Source organism: Chiloscyllium punctatum, chromosome 4 (genome assembly GCF_047496795.1).
Source record: "Chiloscyllium punctatum isolate Juve2018m chromosome 4, sChiPun1.3, whole genome shotgun sequence".
Taxonomy (NCBI): Eukaryota; Metazoa; Chordata; class Chondrichthyes; order Orectolobiformes; family Hemiscylliidae; genus Chiloscyllium; species Chiloscyllium punctatum.
In genome coordinates this window covers 62,513,252-62,526,787 of record NC_092742.1, presented here as the reverse complement: position 1 = coordinate 62,526,787, position 13,536 = coordinate 62,513,252, and the positions used below count along the sequence as shown (strand labels likewise).

General features: G+C 42.8%; 1 long non-coding RNA gene across 1 annotated transcript in view; it reads left to right on the top strand.

Moving 5' to 3' along the window:
- The first annotated feature begins 207 nt into the window (after positions 1–207).
- LOC140475937 (uncharacterized) overlaps positions 208–13,536 on the top strand; it is a 225,489-nt gene continuing 212,160 nt past the window's right edge. Inside the window, exon 1 of the long non-coding RNA XR_011960367.1 lies at positions 208–310. This is a non-coding gene — a long non-coding RNA (uncharacterized lncRNA). The remainder of the gene's footprint in view (positions 311–13,536) is intronic.

Sequence of the window (13,536 nt, the reverse complement as noted above, 5' to 3'; positions counted from 1 at the left end):
CTTTGGGGTATTTGCATTAATCAGCATTTTGACAGTACAGATTGAAGATATATCATACCATTGATCATAAATCATTTATGCTACGTGTATAACACATGCAGTGACATATGGAATACAATCAATCCAAATTGACATAATCATCTTACACTTCTTCAGTTTGGAAAAGGGTCACTTGTCTCAAAACATTAACTCTGCTTTCTTTCCACAGATGCTACCAGACCTGCTGAGTTTCTCCAGCAGCTTCTGCTTTTGTGTCAAAGTTTCATAAGCTGTAGAAGGAAATGGAACTGACTTCCTCTCACCTTGAAATGTAAGTATTTGATAATAGACACATTTGGGATGCTGCCTATCTTGGGTGATGTGAGGTGGTGATGGTGGAGGAAGGGATGGTTGGTAATGTTTAGTAATCCTACAACACTTATGACATCCTACTGTATTTGTGAAACATGGCTTGTGCTTCATAAACAAGAATAAGATCTGGTAAATCAAGGTTCATGAAGAGGCAGTCTATGGCCCTCCTTGTTCGAGTCCTCCATATCCCACTGTGTGCAGGGCTATACTAAACTATCATTTGTATGTGATGTGAGTGCTAACTGTTCACATTATTAAGAACTTGCTGTGTTTGTCATACTCCCTACATCGACACCAAAACCCATGAATCAACCATTATCTTACTGAATGGAGGAACAGGCTTGAGGAAACGATATGGCCGACTAATTATCATAACTGTAATGATCTTAAAAAAAGTGTATTAAATCTAAGTAGTAACTTAATCACTTGTACCAATCTCCTCGATGCACACTGGCCATTCTCCATGTTTGAGATTGGAACATAAACAATTGATTAGGGAGGTCCTCCTCATTTGGCTACGGAGACCTGATGAAAGGTAATTGACCTGAGATGTTAATTCTCTTTCATTCTCCACAGAGACTTCCTGGCCTGCTAAGCAGTTTTGTTTCATTTTGCATTTCCCACCTATCTATGATATTATTGAAGCATAGAAATCAAACTTCACTGTGCTCAGAACCTAATCCATTATGAATATTCAAAGATGTGTCAAAGTTCATGCCACAATAATTTACAAAAATATTCATCCACGCTACATTTAAGCTTTCTGTTGTAAGACACAAATGGCAACTATGCACTGATTAATAGCACAAAATTTTATTTTAAAAAAACGTATAAATTAACAGCCAGCATGAATTTCCTTCATTTTGTTTTAATCGAACAGAAATACCTCAATATTCTTTGAGGAAAAGAATCAATGTTCTAAATAGGAACTGCATTAGAACAGCATATGTACCATTAAAGATCCCTTCAGGACTACAGTCATTTGCATTTTAGGATTGCAACCACAAATCTGTGCTTCCACTTTATGAATGTGGTTGGAATATCCTGGATTTTGACACAACCTTTGCTTGGTATTTGAACCTGAGTTTTACTAGCTAGGTCTTTGGGGCTTTGTGCCGCATAATGTCAGTTGGAGTTTCAATTCTCATTTATCATTTGGCTTTGACACACCTATCGCCATTGAGGCCTGCTTTATTTCCAATTCACTTTTAAATAAATATTGTCGAAATGGATTTTATGTTCTTTCCACAAGTTTGTTCTCAAGTGGGGTACTGAAATCAATATTGATCCACATTTTTGGATTTCTAGATAATGTTGTCTGAAAACTGCACTGTGGGACTGTTTCAGGATCAATGGAGCTGTACTTTGGTTCTCCTTTACTTTATGTGCGATTTCCTTTGAGGTGTATATTGTTCATTGACTGTATTTTCTCCACCTTTGGTTTGTTGCCTTGCTTTCCTTTGTTATTACACACCTACAAAGTAGGATCATTTCTATACACTGTATTGTTGTAGCAGTGAATTTTTCATCCATTATCTGTTCTTGTTGCGTACACAATGTGCAACTATTTTCCATGACAGCCTTTAGTTTGGGATATTTTCTGGATGTATTTTCCACTTTAGCAACAATTAATAATATAGTTTGTTTCTTAAGTTCAACAACGTTCTTATGAAACAGATGATTACAGGATAAACTATCATGTGGTGTAGCAGGGTTTACTACTTGATAAAAGACTGAAGGATTTGCGTTGCCAAAATCGCAGGTACCCTATTTCCAGCTACTACTGGAACAACCTGTGCAGCATAACAAGCTGGTAAGGACACCAATGCAACTGATTTCTATGAGCAACAGAAGATTTCACAGTGGTCAAATGGCAATGCCAAGCAGTCTCTCAGCCTGACATGTTTCATATTTTGCCAGTTTTGAATAGGCAGGTCCATTTAGCACTGTGCTCTAAGCGCTCTCAGCAGGATATTCATAAAGCTGTTTGAGTTTCCCCACAAATATTATTTAAAGGGAAAGTGCTCCAAACTGAAGCTGCTGTAGGGAGGCCTGCAATCACAAACATGACAAACCACTGCTATTCGTCTGAAAACCCATGTTTAGCTTCCCAGTGGCTGCCTCAGGAAGGAGAATGTGAGGACTGCAAATACTAGAGATCAGAGTTGACAGTGTAGTGCTGGAAAAGCACAGCAGGTCAGGTCGCATCCAAGGAGCAGGATAATCAACGTTTTGCGCATAAGCCCTTCATCAGGAATGAGGCTTGTGAGTCGGGGCTGAGAGATAAATGGGAGGGGGTGAGGTTTGGGGAAACTTAGCTGAGAAAGTGATAGGTGGAAGAAGGTTAGGTAGAAGGTGATAGGTCAGAGGGGAGAGTGATGGACAGGTCCGGAGGGCGGTGCTGAGTTGGAAACTTGGGTCTGGGATAATGGGGGTGAAGGGGAAATGAGGAAGCTGTTGAAATCCCCATTTGTCCCGTGCGGTTGCAGGGCCCCAAGGCGGCATATGAGGTGTTCCTCCTCCAGGCGTCCGGTAGTAATGGTTTGGTGGTGGAGGAGGCCCAGGACCTGCATGTCCTTGATAGAGTAGGAGGTGGAGTTGAAATGTTCAGCCATGGGGCAGTGGGTTTGATGGCTGCATCAGCCTGATATTCAGGCCCACAAGACAGCCTTTTGATTACTCAATGCTGAGGAATATCCGTTGTGTTCACTTGGTAACACTGAAACCTATTTCAGATATTGCTTTTAAATATACTCCATAATAATAGTGATAGTTGTTAACCCCACTGCTGCTAATGTCAGTACAAGATCTAAGCCATGTGTTATAGAGTCACAGTGATGTACAGCATGGAAACAGACCCTGGGGTCCAAATTGTCCATGCTGACCAGATATCCCAACCCAATCTCGTCCCACCTGCCAGCACCTGACCAATATCCCTCCAAACTCCTCCTATTCATATACCCATCCAGATGTCTTTCAAATGTCGCAATTGTACTAGCCTCCACCACGTCCTCGAGCAGCTTATTCCATACACGTACCACTCTCTGCGTAAAAATGTTGCCCCTCAGGTCTCTTTTATATCTTTCCCCTCTCACCCTAAACCTATGCCCTTTAGTTCTGGACTCCCCCATCCCAGGGAAAAGACTTTGCCTATTTATCCTATCCATGCCCCTCATGATTTTATCAACTTCTGTAAGGCCACCCCTCAGCCTCCAACGGTCCAGGAAAACAGCCCCAGCCTATTCAACCTCTCCCTGTAGCTCAAATCCTCCAACCTTGGCAACATCCTTGTAAATCTTCTCTGAACCCTTTCAAGTTTCACAACATCTTTCTGATTGGAAGGAAACCAGAATTACATGTAATATTCCAACAGTGGCCTAATCAATGTCCTGTGCAACTGCAACATGACGTCCCAACTCCTGTACTCAATACTCTGACCAATAAAGGAAAGCATACCAAATGCCTTCTTCACTAACCTATCTACCTGCAACTCCATTTTCAAGGAGCTATGAACCTGCACTCCAAGGTCTGTTTATTCAGCAACACTCCCCAGGACCTTAGCACTAAGCGCATAGGTCCTGCTCTAATTTGCCTTTCCAAAATGCAGCATCTCACATTTATCTAAATTAAACTCCATCTGCCACTGCTCAACCCATTGGCCCATCTGATTACGATCCCATTGTAACTGAGGTCATCTTCTTCAATGTCTCCTACACCTCCAATTTTCATGTCATGTGCAAACTTACTAACTATACCTGTTAAGGTCACATCCAGTTCATTTATATTAATGATGAAAAGTAGTGGACCCAGCACAGATCCTTGTGGCACTCCACTGATCACAGGCCTCCAGTCTGAAAAAACATCCCTCTGCCACTACCCTCTGCCTTTTGCCATTGAGTCAGTTCTGTATCCAAATGGCTAGTTCTCCCTGTATTCCATGTGTTAAACATTTCAATTATCAAGGTACTTGTGTTCGATTCCACCCTCAGGTGACTGTGTGGAGTTTGCACATTCTCCCTACATCTGTGTGGGTTTCCTCTGGAATGCTGTGGTTTCCTTCCACAGTCTAAAGATTTGCAGTTTAGGTGGATTGGCCATGCTAAGTTGCCCAGGGATGTGGAGGGTAGATGGATTAGCCATGTGAAATGCTAGTAAATGGGACTAGATTAAGTTAGGATATCTGGTCAGCGTGGATGAGTTGAACCAAAGAGTCTGTTTCCAAACTATACAATTCCATGACTCTATGAAATGCGGGGTTACAGGGATAGGATAGAGGCGATGTGTTTTGGGTGGGATGCTCTTTGGAGGCTCGGTGTGGACTCCATAGACCGAATGACATGCTTCCACAATGTAGGGATTCTATGACTTTATGAAATACTGCCCGCTCAGGATAATTACGGTCAGCTATGGTATTTTGAGATGACTTTTGTGATGAAGTAATACTTAATTACAGGCAATAATATCAGATGTCTAATGTTCATTTTGTGAATATGTTTGTGATTCCAGAGATAGTTAAGATTTTTTTTCTGGCATTTCTACTGGAGAAGATACTTTCTGCTTCACAGTTGCTGATCAAATTATTTATCATTTTAATAGGCGTGCCACCTCTGAAAGAAAATTGGACAGGGTATAAACCGATTTTAAGGTTTCTTATGGTACAGTGGTAATGTTCCTATATCTGCACCAGGAGAGCTCAGTTCAAGACCTAATCTGCCATTCGGTGTATCACAAGATGTCTGAACAGCTTGATTAAAAATAGATATAAAACGATGGCTAAGTCCCTATAGCCTGTGCCACACTTCAGTTAATTTCACCTCAGTGTTATTCAGGCACATTGACTATGTGTAGAATGACAGGTGATTGCTGAGAACCTCAATGAATGTTTCCCCTCAGTATTTATCATGGAGAAAGAGATGGAAGCTAGGGAACTCAAGCAAGTAAATAATGATGTCTTGAAAAGAGTCCATGTTACAGAAGAAGAGGCTCTGTGGAAGTCTTAAAGCACATAAAGGTAGATAAATCACCAGGATCTGGTCAAGTGTATCCTAGGAGAAAGTGGGGATTGCAGATGCTGGAGATCAGAGTCAAAAAGTGTGGTGCTGGAAAAACACAGCCGACCAGGCCACATCTGAGGAGCAGGAGAGTCGACGCTTTGGGCATAAGCCCCTCATCAGAAAAATGGTGGGGGTGGGTGTGTATGTGTATGGGGGGGGCTGCGGACAGATTGTGGAGGGGGAGCTGAGCAATAAATAGGAGGGTGGGGGTGGGGAAAGGTGATAGGTTGATGGAGGTGGCGGGAGGGTGATAGTGATAGATCAGAGGGGAGGGTGGAGCAGATAGTGGGAAGGAAGATAGACAGGCTGGACAGGTCAACAATGCAGTACCAAGCTGGAGGGTTAGATATTGGATGAGGTGGGGGGGAAGGGAGATTAGGAAACTAGTAAAGTCGACATTGATGCTGTGTGGCTAAAGGATCCCAAGGTGAAAGATAAGGCGGTCTTCCTCCAATCGTCAGCTGGCTTGGATTTGGCAGTGGAGGAGACCCAAGACTTGTGTGTCCTTAGGGGAGTGGGAGGGGGAGTTGAAGTGGTTGGCCATCCCAGACGATCCACAACCTCGTCACCTGGGGGGATCGTCCATCATACAGCTTCCAACCTCATAGTCCTGCAATCCTGCACCACCCAGTTCTACCTCTTCCCCAAAATCTACAAACCTGACCCCTGCCTCTGCCTGCTCCTACCCCACCGAACTTACCTCCTCATATTTTGTCACCTTTCTGTCCCCCTTGGTCCAGGAACTCCCCACATGCATTTGAGAAGGCCCTCCTTCTCCTCCATGACTTTCGTTTCCCCAGTCTCCAACCCTTCCTCCTCACCATGGACATCCAGTCCCTATACATCTCTATCCACCATGAAAGCCTCCAGCCTTTTGTTTTTTCTCCTCTCCTACCAACTCAACCAGTCCCCCACCACTGATGCACTCATTCGATTGGCAGAACTGGTCCTCACCCTCAACAACTTCTCCTTCGAATCCTCCCACTTCCTTACAACCAAAGGGATAACCATGGGCACTGCATGGGCCCCAGCTATGCCTGCCTCTTTGTAGGATACATGGAGCAGCCCATCTTCCACAGGTACACAGGTGCTATTCCCCATCTTTTCCTCTGTAACATTGATGACTGTATCAGCACCACCTCGTGCCCCCTCGAGGAGGTTGACCAGTTCATCAACTTCACTAACACCTTCCACTCTGACCTTGCGTTCACCTGGACCATGTCAGACACCTCCTTCCCCTTCCTGGACCTCTCCGTCTCTATCACTGGCGACCAACTCAATACAGATATCTATTTCAAACCCACCGGCTCCCATGGCTACCTGGATTACACACCCTCCCACCCACCTCCTGTAAAAACATGATCCCTTACTCCCAATTCCTCCACTTCTGCTGTATCTGCTTCCAGGAGGAGCAATCCAGAACATCCCGGATGGCCTCCTATTTCAAGGGTCACAATTTTCCCTCCCATGTGATCAACAATGCCCTCCAGCACATCTCTTCCACCTCCTGCACTTCTGCCCTTGAACCCCACCCCTTCAAAGGCAACAAGGATAGAACTCCACCTGGTGCTTACCTTTCACCCCACTAATCTCCAGATACAGCACATTATTCTCCCCCATTTCTGCCACCTACAATCACACCCTACCATCAGAGATATATTTCCCTTCCCTCCCCTATCTGTGCTCCACAGAGACCATTCCCTCTGTGACTGCCTCATTAGGTCCATGCCTCCCACCAATCCACCTGGCACCTTTCTTGATGTCACAAGAGGTGTAAAACCTGCACCCACACCTCCCCCCTCACCTCTGTTCAAGGTCCCAAAAGATCTTTTCACATTCAGCAGAGATTTTCCTACATATCCAAACACCTCATCACTGTGTCTGTGCTCTTGATGTGGTCTCCTCTGCTTTAGGGAGACAGGACACCAATTCGCAGAACATTTCAAGGAACATCTCTAGGACACATGCACCAAACAATCCCTCCGCCTTGTGGCCGACCACTTCAACTCCCCATCCCACTCTGCCAAGGACATGCAAGTCCTGGGCCTCCTCCACCGCCTAATCCAAGCCACCTGTCAACTGGAGGAAGAATGCCTCATCTTTTGCCTTGGGACTCTTCAACCACACAGTGTCAACATCAACTTCACCAGTTTCCTCATCTCCGCCCCACCTCATTCCAGATTCAACTCAGCACCACCCTCTTGAACTGTTCTATCTGTCCATCTTCCTTTCCAATTACCTGCTCCACCCTCCTCTCCAACCTATCGCTATCCCCCCCACCTGCATCTACCTATCACCTTCCCAGCTTCCTTACTCCCACCCCATCCTCACCATCCCATTTATTCTCAGTCCCCTTCCCCCCTCCACCCCCATATTCCTGATGAGAGGTTTCTGCCTGAAACCTCAACACTTCTTCTCCTCAGATACTGTCTGACCTGCTATGCTTTTCTAGTGCTACACTTTTTGACTCGTGTATCCTAGGACATTATGGGAAGTCAGCAAAGAACTTATGGGACCACTAGAAGAGATATTTAGACCAACAACAGCCATCGTGAGGTGCCAGAAGACTGGAGAGTGGCTAATATTATGCCATTATTTAGGAAACTCTGCAAGGTAAAGTCAGGGAACTATAGACCAGTGAGCATAATGACAGACAGGAGCTGTTTTGCATTTGGAAAGGCAAGGACTGGCTAAGGGTAGTTAACATTGTCTAGAACATAGAACATAGAACATTGCAGCGCAGTTCAGGCCCTTCAGCCCTCGATATTGCACCAACCTGTGGAACCAATCTGAAGCCTATATATCTTTCACTATTCCATTTTCATCCATATGTTTATCCAATGACCATTTAAATGCCCTTAAGCTTGGTGAGTCTACTACTGCTGCAGGCAGTGCGTTTCACGCCCCTACTATTCTCTGAGTAAAGAAACTACCTCTGACATCTGTCCTACCTGACACCCCTCAATTTAGAACTATGTCCTCTCATGCTAGCCATCACCATCAAAGAAAAAGGCTCTCACAGTCCACCTATCTAATCCTCTGATTATCTTATATGTCTCTATTAAGTCACCTCTCAACTTTCTTCTCCTGCAGCCTTTTCTCATAAGACTTTCCTCTATACCAGGCAACATCCTAGTAAATTGTGTCTCACAAATTTGATTGAGTTTTTTGAAGAGGTGACCAAAAAGGTAGAAAGCAGAACTAGGCCTTTGACAAGGTTCCATATAGTGGGCTGGTTAGTGAGGTTAGATCACATGGGATCCAGGGAGAACTAGCCAATTGGACACAAAATTGGATTGACAGTCAGAGAAGGGGGTGGGGGGAGGAGGGAGGGATGGGCGGGGGGGGGGCGGTGCGAGGGTTGTTTTTTGGACTGGAGGCCAGTGGGTGGCTGTAAGGATCAGCGCTGGGTCGATTGTTTATTGTCATTTATATGGATGATATGGATATGAGTATAAGAGGTATGGTTAGTAAGTTTGTCGCTGATACCAAAATCAGTGGTATAGTGGACAGTGAAGAAGAGTACAATGGAATCTTGATCAACTGGGCCAGTGGGCCAAGGAATGGCAACTGAAGTTTCATTCAAATAAATGCGATTTGTTGCATTTTGTCAACTCAAACCAGGGTAGGACTCATACATTTAATAGTAGGTTCCTGAGAAGTATTGTTGAACAGAGAGACTGAGGGGTGCAGGTACATAGTTCCTCAAAAATGGTGTCACAGGTGGATAGAGTGGTGAAGGAGGCATTTGACATGTTTTTCTTCATCGGTCAGAGCATGTGTATCAGAGTTGGGATGCCTGTGCAAGACATTGGTAAGGGCACATTTGGAGTATGGTGTACAATTCTGGTCGCCCCACTTTAGAAACTGAAAAGGGTGCAATAAAGCTTTTCAAGGATGTTACCGATGCTAGAAGGTTTGAGTTTTCAGCAGAGGCTGGATTGTCTGGGACTTTTTTCCCTGGAGTGTAGGAGGCTGACAGATGACCTTTATACGGTGAATAGTCAAGGTATTTTCCCAAGGGCAGGGGAGTCCAAAACTAGATGGCATAGGTTTAAGGTGGGAGAGAAAAGATTTAAAGGGACCTAAGAAGATTTTTTGTCATGCAGAGGATGGTGTGTATACAGAATGAGCTGCCAGAGGAAATGGTACAGGCAAGTTCAATTATGTATTCAAAAGATATGGATAGGAAACATTTAGACAGATATTGGCTAAATGCAGGCAAATGGGGCTAGTTCAGTTTAGGAAAACTGGTTGGCATGGATGAGTTGGACCGAAGGGCCTGTTTCATGCTTTATCATTCTATGATTTCAACAGTATCAGTTCTTAATTGTAAGAGAAATAATATACCCACTATAAAAATGTACATTATTATCTGCTAGCAATAAGCGTTAACTCATTGTGTGGTCACTGGCTGTGTGGACTGAGTAAGATAAGCTAAATGGCAGACAAACAATTGGTAGCATGAGTGCAGATTTTTAAAGTATTGAATAAAACTCAATGGGTTGCTTGATATCAATGCTTTTGCGTGGGATGACAGTATAAAGTGAAATGTGAAATCCTTGATAATGAGCACATCAGGATGTTTTGAGGACAATAATAATAATGTTTACTTGCCCCCAGTGATAAACTGTGATGTTAATCATCTACCTCATTAATTTGATCACACAAACCCACAACCTCCAATTGATAGATTGCAGCATCATCATCAGAGAGTTTCATATCTCAAAGGCTACTTCTTTCTTTGGAGAAAATAGACAGGCTGAACTCTTAAGAAATGATGCAATGTGCATATATCTGTTGCTTAGAATGGTTTAATTTAAAAATAAGGTTTCAGTGTGACAAGGGTGAAACAAGGTAATGTTCAGTTGTTTGGCATTTGATTATGTATATCTGTTGACTGTTTGCCGTGATGATTAATTATGCTTGGGTTTGGCACTTCAGAAAAGAAACCAAAATGTAGGCCAGTAGTTAGAAACATAAGAAAAGACATTAAAGCATGAGAAAAGACATTAAAGCATTTAATAAAACTTCATATCATCTCTCCTTATCTGCAAGCCCCAAAACACAACTGTGCTCAGCTGTCTTATTGCACATCTTATGTTATAATAGTGATTACAAGAGTATTCTGTTGCCGGAAAAGATATCCATCAATTGACAACATCACTATATAAATTTCTACTTTTTTCTCTGCTTCTCCCTGTGGTGTTTTGAGTCATAAGTAGGAGCCAAGCAACCTTGAGACCAGCCCTTCAAGAAACACTGAAGAAGCAGAAAATTTCTTTCATCAATGCCACTGAGCTCCATGGACCTTTTACTTCAGTGTTCGTACTCTCCTGCTAAGTTAGTTTCTATTCAGCATGTTGACCTAGGTCAACATTTCGATATGCTTTCTGTCAATAATGCAGCAGTGCCAACAGAAAAAAACCCTATTGAATTCAGAATTAAAGATAGACTTCAGAGATATTGACATTGTACTGGCTATATTTGTGAAATCTCTTCAAACATTAAAAACATACACCCTCTGAGCTCTTAATTCATTGATTCTACTGCAGGCTTACTGGCTAGTCATGCCCCTAAGAGTGTACATTTTATAATAAAATATCAATCAATGCTATGGAGGTTGTATGTTTTGTGGTTTGTACTCTTACCTCTATGATTGTGCTGCACTTCAGCTTCACTTGTCTTTAACTTGATTTTTTAAAGCAATGTCCAGCAATCTATTTATCAGACTCAAAGCCTTGAAGGCAAGCATAAAAGCTGTAAACATTTTTAGCCGTTGCTGAATCTGTAATGAATGGTGAAGATAAGAAATCCTTTGACAGATGGACAAAGGCTGTGGAAGGCTGTGAAGAAGTGCTATCTTAACATCACATAGCTCAATCAAATGGCATAACTTAAAGGCACCTAATTTTACCATAAATGTCCAGGTAACTAATTTAGGTATCACTCTTCAGAAAAAAAAAACTGTAATACCCTTCTTTTCAGGGCCAAGCACCTGAATTGCAGGTAAGGTCATTTTTAAGACTATTTCTCATTAGAGTGTATCAGAAATTGGTCTGGAGTGCTTTCAAAGGTGCTGTGGTGAGTTTGTGGGCTGCTGGAGGGTATTGCTGCATCCTCTCTGGTAAGGCAGAGCAGCAGATGACCTTTTCACACAATAACTCCAATTGAAGAAAGTGAGGACTACAGATGCTGGAGAGACGAAGAGTGTGGCGCTGGAAAAGCACAGCAGGTCAAGCAGCATTCGAGAAGCAGGAGAGTTGACTTTTCGGGCACAAGCCCTTCATCAGGAATGAGTTATGTGGGCAAGGGGGCTGAGAGATAAATGGGAAGGGTGGTGGGGCTGGGGGGAAGGTCGCTGGGAATGTGATAAGTAGATGAAGGTGGGGTGAAAGTGATAGGTTGGAGAGGACGGTGGAGCAAAACTTCAATAGGTACAAGGGCAGCATTAGCAGTGTCTGCAGAATGACAGGAGAATGGAAGGACAAACTTTTCAATGATTTGGAGTTGGATTCCTTCATGTCCTTGACAGTGACAGGAGGCCTCTATCTGGCCAGTCAATACACTCAGGATATTGGTGTGCATGCTGTCTTGTGTATGAACAGATTGAATACACATTTGTGTACTTTGCAGCAGAACACTTCTATACTCTCACTGTCTGGTGAATGAATAAATGAGCTATCCTTTTTTTCTGGTCTGGTTGCAGCCACTGTTGGCTCACCATGTGTATAATGTATAATAGTCTTGAAGGTAAATTCATAGCTTAAACCTGAACTGATATTAGTAGAAGAGAAAGAAAGCAGGAACCAGACCATTAGCATCAATGCTCTCAGTGATGCCAGATTATAAGGGCTTCATCACAGTCAGTTCCATGGTACTGAGATCAAACTCCTCAGTAGACCCCAGGTGATGCAGAGAGCTTTGTCCCCCATTGTTCTGCTGTCGTACATCATGTGACAACCTGAAATAGATAGAACAAAATGCCAATAATTGTGCAGACAATGTTAGAGTATTATAAATACCATGGCTGGAGGTATTTGGAGACAGTGAGTGGTGAATGTGAGAAAGACAGCATTGATTGGTATGAGAGGGTGAAGAGAATATCTGAATTTACGGCTAATCCCTGACTTCCAGCGTCTGCTGCTGGCTGTGTGATGAGATGTAGGGCATTGAGGAAAATGACAGGTTGGTGATGTGATGGGCAGAAAATATCATGTTAAAATTGTGCCCAAGATTGACCAGTAGACTTCTCATTACAACCCTATCAGTTCTTCAAGACAGATGCCTGGAGGTAACTCCCTGTTCATCTATTCTTTCGCCCTGAGACCTCTTGTCCCCTGTGGAACCATGTCATCTCTTGTCTTGCCCATCTGTATTATTAATAACTTTAGAACTACATCGGTAATTTTGGAACAAGTCTAGGCCCCGGTGTTTCAGGTTTCATGTTTTAAATTCTGCTGTTTTCCTTTTTAAAGGGATAAACTGTCTTTAAAAACTGAATACTGGCTACACCATGTGCTCTCAAAACAATGTTGTTTGGCCCCTTTCTTAGCACAAAGGTAGTGCTAACCAAAAATTATACTTAGCTAGACCATTAGCAGGGAAAACGTAGTTTCCATTAGGGTAAAGTTGGTGCAACGCACTGTGAGGAATTGATTAATTTAATTACTGTTAAATTACGCCTCATGAATTATTTAATAAGGTGCCACATATTACAATGATCCATTGTTAATTCTTAATTGACCAAGAAAATTATTTTCTGATTTTTAACTTTCTGGCTGATTTCATATTTGTGCCTGGTTTAGTTAAGTGACCTAAGAGGTTGATTTGACGAATTCTGCATTGCAGATGGTTATGAATCTCCATCAAACAATGACAGCTGATCAAAATATTACAGATGATACCTTTCACACTTGATTGCACCATTCATTTCCATGTGCGAATATATGGAATCCTGGCTAGCATTCAAAAACTAATGTTAACCATGTCCTTACAACTGTTCCATTTGCTACATTGCTTGTTCCCATGTGAACCTCAAACTATCTCATTTATTCAGGAGTTCATGTGTACATCTCCTTTGAGAGAATATTGGTAGAATTGTTGTCACAAAGGGATTTCTTTTCTTTAG